The sequence below is a fragment of the Labeo rohita genome, chromosome 1, assembly GCF_022985175.1.
Source record: "Labeo rohita strain BAU-BD-2019 chromosome 1, IGBB_LRoh.1.0, whole genome shotgun sequence".
NCBI lineage: Eukaryota > Metazoa > Chordata > Actinopteri > Cypriniformes > Cyprinidae > Labeo > Labeo rohita.
Genome location: NC_066869.1, coordinates 47,054,277 through 47,067,360, shown reverse-complemented (window position 1 = coordinate 47,067,360; position 13,084 = coordinate 47,054,277). Strand labels below are relative to the sequence as shown.

Below are 13,084 nucleotides of genomic sequence, written 5' to 3'. Positions count from 1 at the left end.
ACACCCTAGCAACAGCAGAACTTCTTGAAACCACCTTAGCAACACTCTAGTAAGAGCAAAACTTTTTTGAAACGTTCTTAAAACTGCCTTAGCAACACTGTAGCAACACCAGAACTTCTTGAAACCAATTTAGCAACAGCACAACTTCTTGAAACCACCTTAGCAGCACTAGAACTTCTTGAAACCACCTTAGCTACACCTGTGTAACAGCTGAACTTCTTGAAACCACCTTAGCAACACCAGAACTTCTTAAAGCCACCTTAGCAACACCCATGTAACACCAGAGCATATTGAAACCACCTTAGCAACACCCTAGCAACCCCAAAACTTCTTGAAACCAATTTAGCAACACCAGAACTTCTTGAAACTACCTTAGCAACACACTAGTAACACTAGAACTTCATGAAACCAACTTAACAACTCCCTAGCAGCAGCAGAACTTCTTGAAACCAACTTAGCAACACCACAACTTCTTGAAACTAACTTAGCAACATCAGGACTTTTTGAAACCACCTTAGCAACATCACAGCAACACTCCAAAACTCCTTAGCAACCCCCAAACACTCAAGAACATCCTAGCAACCCCTTACCATTGCAACCATCCACAACAGTCATTCTACCATGAAAATGGGAGATTTTGTTCCTGCATCTTTAAGTAATGTTCTCTGTTATGCATGCAATTTTTTTTTCCCCAGAGGTCAATGTGTGTCGAAAGCCAAGTGCTTTGTCGCCCGTGTCTCACACTAGAGGTCTGGTTTGTGGTCAAACAGTGGCAGTAATGAGTGCACCACACTTAAACAGGGCTATTAGAAGAGGCTCTGAAAGGGGTGCGAGTCAAACGCACAAACACGAGGGTGTTATTAGTGGCCCTACGAACACAAGTCATGACACAGACATTACTGTGTGAAATCTGTGCTGCTTTCTAGCAGCCAGCTGATTTACTGCTTTGCTGATGGATCAGCGCTGATAAGGATTTATTGGAAACCTGCCAACTGAATTGAATACACAAAAGCATTTATTTCTTTGAAGTGTACTATTAATATCCTTAGCTAATGTCCTCAAACATGCTGATTTCCTATGCACATAGAAGCTGCTTATCCTCACTTGAGAGGAAGCTTAAACATTTGAATACTGTCAATTAATCTTTGGAAGACTTAAATGTTATAGATCATTTACGATGACCTAATATGTTCAGGGATTTTACATAAACATGCTAATAATAGTGTGCTGATAATCATACGGGAATCAATCATCTCTTTCTATTAAAACAATATGACAATCCAAACAATTAACAAAAACGTAAAGTTTGATCAATGTGTATAAGATATTACCAAACTCATAATATTTGGACTTTTATTCTTGCTAGACATTGTTAGAGCTACATTAAAGTTAAAAAATAATTAAACACATACACACACACACGATTAAATAAATTGTATAAAAATATTCTATAAAACAACTTAATTTACAATAAAAAGTGCATAATAAAAAAATCTAATTATTTTTAATAGTAAAAAAAATGTCTGTATATTTGTATTCAAAGAAATTAATACTTTTATTCAGAAAGGATACATTAAACTGATCAACTTAAACAAATAAATGCTGTTCTTTTGAACTTTCTGTTTAAACAATCTGGAAAAAATGTATCACTGTTTCCACAAAAAAATACAATGAAATTAAATAAATAGGCCGCTGTTTTCCATGCTTTTTAATCAAAATGATTTTTAAGCAATAAATCAGAATATTAGAATGATTTCTGAAGGACCATGTGACATGAAGACCGGAGTAACACTGAAAATTCAGTGTTGCATTACAGGAATAAATTACATTTTAACATATATTCATAGAGAAAGCAGCTATTTTGAATTGTAATATTATTTCAAAATATTACTGTTTTTACAGCATTTTTAATCAAATAAATGCAGCCATGGTTAGCATAAGAGACTTCTTGAAGGATCATGTTACACTGAAGACTGGAGTAATGATGCTGAAAATTAAGCTTTGCATCACTGGAATAAATTATATTTTAATATACATTTACAGAGAAAGCAGTTATTTTGAATTGTAATAATATTTTGGAATATTACTATTTTTACTGTATTTTTTTTTGGCAAATAAATACAGCCTTGTCGAGCATACAAAGACTTCTTTTAAGAACATTAAAAATATATTCCTTATCCCAAACGTTTGACCGGTAGTTTATATAAATAGAGTAAATGAGAAACTAACATTGTAATCATAATAGGGGTTATCTGTGACAGCATCGGCAGTAATAACTACAAGATGGATCACTTCCTGAGTTACAGTATGTTCACTTTCTATCTCCATCTAACTCACGACACACTGTTTATAACTATACCCACTTATGCAGTTCCTTAGAGTAAAAACATTATTTGACATGCATTTGATTTCAGTTCAATTGCATGGTGAAAAGAACAATACTAGACCAAAAACAAAAGCAGACTGGATGCTCTTATCCAGAATATTAATGACAACTCAAGGATTTCAATCTCAAGAAAAGAGCTCTTGAACAAATCTACCAGTTAACAGATTGGAGCGAATCAAATTCAGAGGCTGTCGACAAACAATGAGACATCCATACGCATGCATCTGCTCATCTCCAGTGTTTGTTTACTTGCCAAATATTTGCAGTTTAAGACCCTTAACGGCACACAGAATGAGCCAGTGTCAGGTTTCAATGTCACAAGCACCCAAAATCCCTGGCTAATTCTGTGCAAAGCACAAGTTTTAATAGGATGGATGGTGAATGGCACTTCAGCAGGGCATGAGGGCCACTCGGCCTGGTGCAGCACCAACCTCTGATTCATGGTTTAAAGGAGACAAAAATGCACCGAAGACCACACAGCAACGGAAACGGGACAAAAGCATGTCTTTGCCCTCTAACTAGAGTCCTTTACCAGGAAGCCGTCTCAAACAGAGCCATTCTGTTTTCATTAAGCTGCCTTTGTTACCCGCTCCAGCGACAGGTTCTGATTAGTGAACGGCTGGGGACGGAGAGGTTGGTCTAGGTCATTCGCCTGAAGTCAACAGTAAATCACAGGCTGGATTCATGTGAGAGGAACGCAATGGACCGCGCTCCAAATGCAACGATGCCACCGGTGTCCTGTTGGGAAATCGAGAACATATGCATGGAAAAATCATATAAAATTAGGGCTAATGCAACTCTACAATGGTATTTTTGTGCGACATGAACGGCACCTCAAATTATATGTTTGTTTTCAAAGTCTTGAATGCAATTATTAATAAAATAAGAGATCAAAGTATCATTAGAGATCACCTAGAAATCAATAGCAACACCCTGGTAACATCATAGAGCTGTGGCGGTGCATATTGCATGAACAAACACAGGAGTTTTCTTCAAAAAAAATTATTTACACTAGCAAAAGTTTATAACAATTAAGATTTTTTTTATGTTTTTCAAAGATGTCTGTATGATTACAATTTTAAATAACAGTTTTCTATGTTAAAATATATTAATATATATTGCATGCACAAGGACAACAGTTTTCTTCAAAAAAAGAAAAAGTTATTTGCACTAGCCAAAGTTAAGAATAATTAAGATTTGTTAATGTTCTTCAAAGGTGTCTCTTCTGCTCACCACAGCTGCATTTATTTAATCAAAAATACAATAAAAACAGTAATACTGTAAAATATTATTAAAATTTTAAATAACTGTTTTCTGTTGAATGAACAAGCACAACAGTTCTCTTCAAAAATGTAAAATAAGTTATTTACACACTAACAAAAGTTTAGAATAATTAGACGTCTCTTCTGCTCACCAAAGCTGCATGTATTTAATTAAAAATACAATAAAAACAGTAAAATTGTGAAAATTGTGAAACAGTATTCCAATTTAAAATAACTGTTTTCTATGTTAATATATATGAATATGCAATTTATTTCTGTGATGCAAAGCTGAATTTTCAGCATCAATTATTATGGGTGGGTAGGCTACTCAGTTATTAATAATGGTTCGTATTATCAGTGTTGAAAACAAAACTGCTTAATATTTTTGTAAATGTTCTTGCTGCTTAATATTGTGATATTGTTTTGGATTTCTTTCTTTCTTTACAAACTCTTTATGTATGATTAATTCAGATCTAACTCACCTACTTTAAATTCAAAGGTTTTGAGTTGATTTTTAACACAACTGCTTGGAAAGAACTTGACATTAAACCAAAAGGTGGAAAAAACCTTCTTTCTAAAATGCGCATCTGTGGTTCTTGGACAACAGGTTGAAAGATGCAAAGTCTGTCAATTTATTCAACTGTCACCGGCCCATTTTTGCCCATAAAACGCGTTATATGCATGACTTGTATTCCAGAATGTCTCCTGGTTAACTTGCATTGCGGTCTCTTAATTCCTCTTTGTGATTCAGGAAGTCATCTTGGCAGGATCGAACGTCCCTCCGTGCCTTCCATGCTTATGTGGCCATAAGCGTTTGCAGTGTGGAAAACGGGACTTTTTGACTGATTGTTCTCAATAGCGGGAAGATACAATGCCATGTGGGTGGTAGAGTACGCTGTGATGGGCTGAATGTAGAACGTTTATGTCACAAATTGACATTCCCTGGAGACAGTGGAAGATGTGGTCGGAATCTCTTTATCTGACATTTAGAGTAACAAGTGATTTGATGTGTTTGATTGCACGACCTTGCTATGCTGCTTACTGCCAGCCTCTTATGCTCACAAAGTCTGCATTTATTTGATAAAAAAATACAGTAATATTGTGAAATATTGCAATTTAAAAAATAAACAAATAGATGCTAAAATAAACAAATAAATGAATACATAAATCTGGCACCTGCTTGCACAACCGGCTGACATAATTCTAGGCATTTCTTGGTGATTTCTCAAGAAATTTGATTTAAAAAAAAAATCATATATACAAAAATAAATAATTGTATGAACTTGGAAATTGAAATCATGTATATATGAAGAGCTCATTTGCAAAAACAGATACATTTTTAACAACTTTCAAAAATCATGTGTTTTAATTATTCATTCCAATTAATCTCAGTCAAAAACTGCATTTGGGTTATTTTGATATAAAGTAAAAATAACTAAAAACTACAGCTAACTAACACAATAAAAACATGATAACAATAAAAAACATGATTTTTTAATAAACCTGAGTTTTCTGTTTTTGCAAATAAACTCTATATGAACAGTAAAATTGTGTTTTTGATAGTTTTTATTGGTGTAGAAGTTACTTTAAGTCTCCATTATTGCACAATAGACTATTATCTGCATGCAGTGAGTCTGTTTTGTTGCTCTGTGCTTGTTAAAGGTTTAATTTTCTTCACTGACGCAGTGAGGGTGATGAATCACAGCCTTGTCTCCATCTGCATCAGATAAAAATGCATAATTGAAGGGCTTGTGTGTAACAAATGAGCACATTAGTCCTTCATTTCATCCCGTCCTCCCCGGTGTGATGTGAACATTGTCTGTATGAGCTATTGGTGATTAAATTAAGACTGCAGGTCTGGGGTCAGTGCACTACCGATTGACCTATCTTGTCTTTCGGTGTACCTGTCATCATCATTACAGTACACAGACATCTGCATCTGATAGCTTTGGCTTATCGCTGTGAAATATGGAGAGGGAGTTTGAAAGTAATTGTTTTGTTTAAGATTATTAAGTTTTACATTGGTGCATGACTTATTTTTATGTAATTTGTTTTCAGGCCATGATTTGCTGAACTTCATAATCACTGGAGAAATGTAGCATTTCATCACTTGCTTATTAATGGATGCTCTGCAGTGAATGGGTGCCGTCAGAATGAGAGTCCAAACAGCTGATAAAAAACATCACAATAATCTTCAAGTAACCCACACCACTCCAGAACATCAGTTAACATCTTGAGAAGCCAAAAACTGCATGTTTGTAAGAAACAAATCCATCTTTAAGACGTTTTAACTTTAAATAATTACTTTTGGCCAAATTATTAAAAACATGTTAATGAAGGATTTGTTTCTTACAAACACACATCTTTTTTACTTCTCAAGATGTTAATTGATGGACTGGAATGGTGTGGATTACTGGATTATTGTGATGTTTGTCTCATTCTGACGGCACCCATTCACTGCATTGGTAAGCAAGTGACGTAACGGATCATAATTATTCCTTAAGAAGTTTCCATGCTTTTTTTTGGCTTTCTAGGAGAAAAAAAATTACATAGAAGCTCTCATTTGTGATTCTTTTGTCACTTTGAACAAACGCATCTGCCAAATGTAAATGTAAATAATTAAGATGCACTGCAAAACATGAGTTTACGCTTCAACAAAGAAATACTAGTTTTCCCTTTAAATTAAGAAGGAATAGTTCACCCCACAATGAAAATTTACTGAATATTTATTCACTGTCAGGCCATACAAGATGTAGATGAGTTTGTTTCTTCATCCGATTTGGAAAAATGTAGCATCACATCACTAGTTCACCAATGAATCCTGAATGGGTGCCGTCAGAATGAGAGTCCAAACATCTTATAAAAACATCACAATAATCCACAAGTAATCCACACCACTCCAGTCCATCATTTAACATCTTGAGAAGAAAAAATCTGCATGTTTGTAAGAAACAAATCCATCTTTAAGACGTTTTAACTTTAATCATTGCCTCTGGCCAAATTATATTATATTATAGTCCTTTATCCATAACGTTGCTTCCTCCAATGAAGAAGTCCATTTCTTGTTGTGCTCTCACATCAAAATCCACCCACATATTTTTTTAGAATTGTTCTGGCTTGTAAACATTGCTTGTGGATAATTATGGACAATGGAAGCAATGGTTTGAAGTTAAAAACAACTTAATGATGGATTTGTTTCTTACAAACATATATCTTTTCACTTCACAAGATGTTAATTGATGGGCTGGATTGTTGTGGATTACTTGTGGATTATTGTGATGTTTTTACCAGCTGCTTGGATTCTCATTCTGATGGCACCCATTCACTGCACTGGTAAATGAGTGATGTAATGGGTCATAATTTGGGGTGAATTATTCCTTAAGAAGTTTCCATGCAATCTTTTTGCTTTCTAGGAGAAAAAAAAAACAAAAAAAAACAAAACATAAAACCTCTAATTTGTGATATCTTTCCAATGTGTACGGGAAAAGGAGTATTTCACATTTCAGCAGACTAGCAAACCACAAAACATTAATATATTTGCAGTAACTCTAGCAGAAAATTTTCATAACTCCCAAAACGATGATTCAAACACTTTCAAAGTGATTCACTTTGAATCGAACTGAACAAGCCAGAGGCCTCCGCTCAAATTCAGCTCATTTTCCTCCTCAACTCTGAAAAGTATGCCTACTCGAATACTTTCAACAAGTGGCTTCCAGGTATATTTTGCTCACTCAACAGTGCAATTTCCTTCTCACTAGTGAGGCGCTCTTAAGAAAAACTTCTTGCCCTCTTATCCCAGAACAGATTGCCGTTTTCGGCATCACCTGCATGTGCATTTCACAATATCAGCTCTCCATTGAAGCAGAGCTCACTTTGATGTTATTTGGCAATGTTGGGAAAGCAAAAAAAACATAAATAAGGAGAAAATAAAAGGTGGAATAAGTTTAGCCGACAGCCTTTTCAACAAGCAACCTTCAGCTGACAGAGAGGCCACGACTCCAGCTCCACAGGAGTGTGTTTGTCTTTAACCTGGGGCCGTAAAGCGTCTTTGCGTCAAAAGTGCAAATATGCTGCTGCCCGCTGAGAGAGACGCCGGTCAACTCTCTTTCTTTTGCTTTGAGAGAGGTTTGCCATCATGCCATGGCAACCACAACTATTAATCTTACTGAGTAGGAATAAACCACCGACCAAAGATCTGCAACCAGTAATTCAAAAGACGACAAACAACAAAGTACAAAATCACCATCAATATGATAGAAAAGATTGTATTTCATTTTATAATCAATATTAAAGAAAAGGTGTTTTGCATAAAGAAAATAAGCCATATTGTCAAAGCATTTGCATTGCGATTTAATAAAAGTTTTTTTTGTTTGTTTTTTTTTATAAATATATAAAATATTAAAAAGTAATATTTAAATGTATAAATAGAAATGGAACATTGGAGTTTATAACATGTTTACATATTTGAAGAGTTTCTTTGCAAAAACAGTTTTCAAAAATCATGTTTTTCACTGTGTATTCTAATTCATCTCAATCAAACTGGAGTTGGGTTATTTTGATTAAGTAAAAATAACAAAAAAAAATACAGCTAATTAACACAATAAAACAATTACACCTGATAACATAATAAAAAATGTGATTTTTGAAAAAAAAAAAAAATAGTTATCAGTTTTGCAAATAAACTCTTCATTTATAAAAATGTATAAAATTACATATTCTTTAAATTATTAAATAAAAAATTACTTGAATCTACATATATAAACACTGAAATAATATGTATATATTTAAAATAAATAGATTTTCATTTTGTAATTTAAAGAATTTCTGTAATTTTTATAAATACATAATTTAAATAAATAAACAAAACATTATATTGTATTATAACATATATACAGTGAGGTCAATAAGTATTTGATCACCCTGTGATTTTGCAAGTTCTCTTACTTAGAAATCATGGAGGGGTCTACAATTTTCAGCATAGGTGCATTTCCACTGTGAGAGACAGAATCTAAAAATAAAAATCCAGAAATCACATTGTATGATTTTTTAACAATTTATTTGTGAATTACTGTGTCAAATAAGTATTTGATCACTTGCTTATCAGCCAGATTTCTGACCCTCAAAGACCTGTTATTTAGCTTTTAAATAGTCCAGCTACACTCTGCTAATGATTCTAAATTAGTAGCACCTGTTTGAGGTCGTTAGCTGTCATAAAGACACCCGTGCACCCCACAATCAGCCAAAGTCTAAGTAGCAACATGGGCAAAACCAAAGAGCTGTCAAAAGACACAAGAGACAAAATTGTAGACCTTCACAAAGCTGGAAAGGGCTACGGGGCAATTGCCAAGCAGCTTGGTGAAAAAGAACAACTGTTGGAGCAATTGTCAGAAAATGGAAGAGGCTAATGATGACTGTCAATGTCCCTCGGACTGGGGCCCCACGGAAGATCTCTCCTCGTGGGGTATCAATGATGCTAAGAATGGTGAAGAATCAGCCCAGAACTACACGGGAGGAGCTGGTCAATGCCGTGAAGAGAGCTGGGACCATCGTTTCCAAGGCTACTATCAGTAATACACTAAGACATCATGGTTTAAAATCTTGCATCGCACGGAAGGTTCCCCTGCTTAAGTCAGCCCATGTCCAGGCCCGTCTGAAGTTTGCCAGGGACCATCTGGATGATCCAGAGGAGTCATGGGAGAAAGTCCTGTGGTCAGATGAGACCAAAATAGAACTTTTTGGTCTTAACTCCATTCGCCGTGTTTGGAGGAAAATGAATGATGAGTATCATCCCAATAATACCATACCTACAGTGAAGCATGGGGCTGGAAGCATCATGCTCTGGGGGTGTTTTTCTGCACAGGGGACAGGACGACTGCACTGTATTAAGGAGAGGATGAACGGGGCCATGTATTGTGACATATTGGGAAAAAACCTCCTTCCCTCAGTCAGAGCATTAAAGATGGGTCGTGGCTGGGTCTTCCAACATGACAATGACCCAAAGCACACAGCCAGGAAAACCAAAGAGTGGCTCCGTAAGAAGCATATCAAAGTTCTGGAGTGGCCTAGCCAGTCTCCAGACCTAAATCCAATAGCAAATCTTTGGAGGGAGCTGAAACTCCGTGTTGCTCAGCGACAGCCCCGACACCTGACAGATCTAGAGAAGATCTGTATGGAGGAGTGGGCCAAAATCCCTCCTGCAGTGTGTGCAAACCTGGTGAAGAACTACAGGAACCGTTTGACCTCTGTAATTGTTAACAAAGGCTTCTGTACCAAATATTAAAATTTTTTTGACTCAAGTGATCAAATACTTATTTGACACAGTAATTCACAAATAAATTGTTAAAAAATCATACAATGTGATTTCTGGATTTTTATTTTTAGATTCTGTCTCTCACAGTGGAAATGCACCTATGCTGAAAATTGTAGACCCCTCCATGATTTCTAAGTAAGAGAACTTGCAAAATCACAGGGTGATCAAATACTTATTGACCTCACTGTATGTTATGTGGTAATATATTCTTAATATTTATGAACATATTATGTGCATTTTTATACTTTTTATAAATATATAAAAATTAAAACGTCAAAATTAAAAACTCTACAATTCAATTTCTGCACTGTAAACCCAAACAGTATAACTAACTTATAATGTAAAGTACCTGGTACTCAAAATGTGCCAAAAAGTTTAGCTAACTATTATTTTTCAGTTTACACAACATCTATCAGAGTTTTAAGTTAACAGTAATTTTTAGTTTTAGTTTTTACAACTACACTAAAGTTATGAGTTTAGGGAACTTGAAAAATAGATTCAACCATAATCAAATATTTTAATGTCAAACATACGCCCTCTAGTGGCGTCTTTTTTTTTACGAAAAAGTGACGTCATCGCTGAACGTGCACTCAGGCGTGTTTCAAACAGATGCACAGAAGTTCGCGCTCTATTTGGATGTCTACAAACATATGCAAGTATTCAGCTGTTTCAAATAATGTTGCCGTCTATTTATAGTTGGTATCGGCTACACTCACACCATCCACGCTCGTTAGGTTTTCTAGTTAATGTGTACAGTTTTTCAGAATATTTAGAATAGAGCTACCAGTTAAAAGTGTACAAGCATATCTAAATTTCTCTAACGTTAGGATATTAAATGATGCAGCGCACATGAACATTTTTAAACATATTAAGTCGTGTATTCTTTCTATACGTGAAGTCAGCTGCAGGTTATCTGGTGAAAGTGCGTGTTCTATCTTTTTTCTTTGTGTTATGGATAGTTTTCTTCGACGATTTGATGCATAAAAGTAGTCTGAACTTAACAGGCCTGTCCGGTCCATCTGTCCACGCTGTTCCCGCAGTTTCAGTTCCCAAGGTGAGACACGAACATTTTTGTAACATAATCCTTACACGAACATAGATTTTGTTTAATGAAATTTCCCCGTTGACGCTAAATGTTTACGTAAATCTGAAGTTAAAGGTTATTTCATTGGCATTATGTTTTTAGGATTGTCACTGCCTGTTAAAATTCAACATTTTTTAAGAAATACCAAATAAGGTTGTCTTTTGTTTTGAAAGAATATTACAAAAAAAAAAAAGGATATTAAATGATGCAGTACATATGCAGTCTTACAGTTTGGACTTTCTGAAAATGTGTGTATTTTTGTATAGGTGGAGTCAGCTGCAGATCATTTGATGAAAATTAGTTTTCTTTGTGTTATCTTTTCTTCGACCTTTTGATGCATAAAACTAGTTTGAACTTCACAGGCCTATTGAGTCCACGTTGTTCCTATTGCAGTTCCTAAGGTGAGACACACATTCTTGCAAATATAATTCTATTACAAAATATAAAAATTTGTAAAAAAATAAATAAATAAATAAATAAAATACTGAATTAAATGTTTATTTATTGCATCTGAAGTTTAGGTTTAATTTCAACTTTTTTTTTTTTTTTTTTTTTTTTTTTTTAGGATCTCTGCTGAGCAAGTTGAAAGTTACAGTTACAAAAATTGGGACAACTTCCAGGTAAATTTGTCTTAGATTTTTGTTTGGTGAATTAGAGGGATGGCTTGGGACTGTAAGCTGTGTACAGCCTCATTTCAATCCAGAACACACTTGCTCACACACATTCAATTGCAGCATAGTCATTATTCAAAAGTTAGTCCATCACCAGTGAAAGAGATCCTTGGATGCTGGCCAGCTCTACGTTTGGAATCACAGATATAATAAACTCTAATTGTGTGTTTAAAAAATGTATTTAATATATTCAGTCGGTTTGTGACATGCTTTTCTTGTCTTCTGTTTCAGGTATGTGCTGAATTTCAGCGCATTACCAACCAGAATTTAACAAACACATTTTACGCAGAGCTAGACCGCCACAGTTTTCGCCTGATGACTTTATATCGACAGAGAGCAGCGAAGACTGGAAAAACTGCTGATGCACTTTTATGACTTAAAGGTATTATCATGGTATTATTGTTGTTTAATGCTTCAACAGACATTGTTTTGACTGTATATACTGAATATTATCACTTGATCCAAATATATAAGTCTAACTATGACTTGGATTTATCATGTACTAAGTGATGAGTAAACATTTTCTGAATTTTTTGTATTTAATTTAGAACAGTGGTTCTCAAACCTTTCCTGGAGGACCCCCTGCCCTGCACATTTTGTATATCTCCCTGATCAGACACACCCAATTTAGTTCTTGCAGTTTCTACAACAAGCTGATGAATGGAATCATGTGTGTAGATGAGGGAGACATACAAAATTTGCAGTGCAGGGGGTCCTCCAGGACAGGTTTGAGAACCGTTGATTTAAAATACATAAAAAAAAAACTTTTAAAGGGATCGTTCACAGAAAAATGAAAATTCTGTCATGAATTACTTGCTCGTTGTTCCAAATCTGTATAACTTACTATACTTTGTTTCGATGAACACAGAGGAAGACATTTGGAAGAATGCTGGTAGTCAATGGGGTCCAATAATTGTTTGGTTATAAACATTCTTCTCAATATCATCATGTGTTCATCAGAACAAAGACATTTATACAGATTTGGAACAACTTAAAGGTGAGTAAATGATGACACAATTTTTATTTTTGGATGAACTGTCCCTTTAAGAGTTTTATCTATGCCTTGATCAACTTTTTGGCATTCATTCTGTGTCAAGTTAGCATTGTTTGGTTTTGTGCTGGCTAAAACGTGTGTGTTCCACTTTTAACATTGTTTTCAATGTGAACTTTAAGGATCAACATGATGTACACACAAGGCGAACAACAGCGCTCTGTGCACTTCCTGTGTATCTGAGAGAGACACACCTCAAAATTCTTTAAAATATGCACGGTAAGTCACTTATTCTGCATATTTCTTAGGATTATATTTCAGCATTTTTTTTTCACACTGGTAAGATAGCATTTGGTAATTGTGTTTCAATACTTTTTACA

The 13,084-nt window shown here is 34.9% G+C and overlaps 1 protein-coding gene and 1 long non-coding RNA gene across 2 annotated transcripts in view; one reads left to right on the top strand and one right to left on the bottom strand.

Annotated features, from left to right (window-relative positions):
* gpc5a (glypican 5a) overlaps positions 1-13,084 on the bottom strand; it is a 214,701-nt gene that overhangs the window by 186,784 nt on the left and 14,833 nt on the right. The gene's annotated exons all lie outside the window — the stretch shown is intronic.
* On the top strand, positions 10,798-12,951 carry LOC127171812 (uncharacterized). The gene is made up of 5 exons (XR_007828566.1): positions 10,798-11,012; positions 11,309-11,443; positions 11,608-11,662; positions 11,945-12,095; positions 12,887-12,951. It is a non-coding gene; the product is annotated as an uncharacterized LOC127171812 (long non-coding RNA).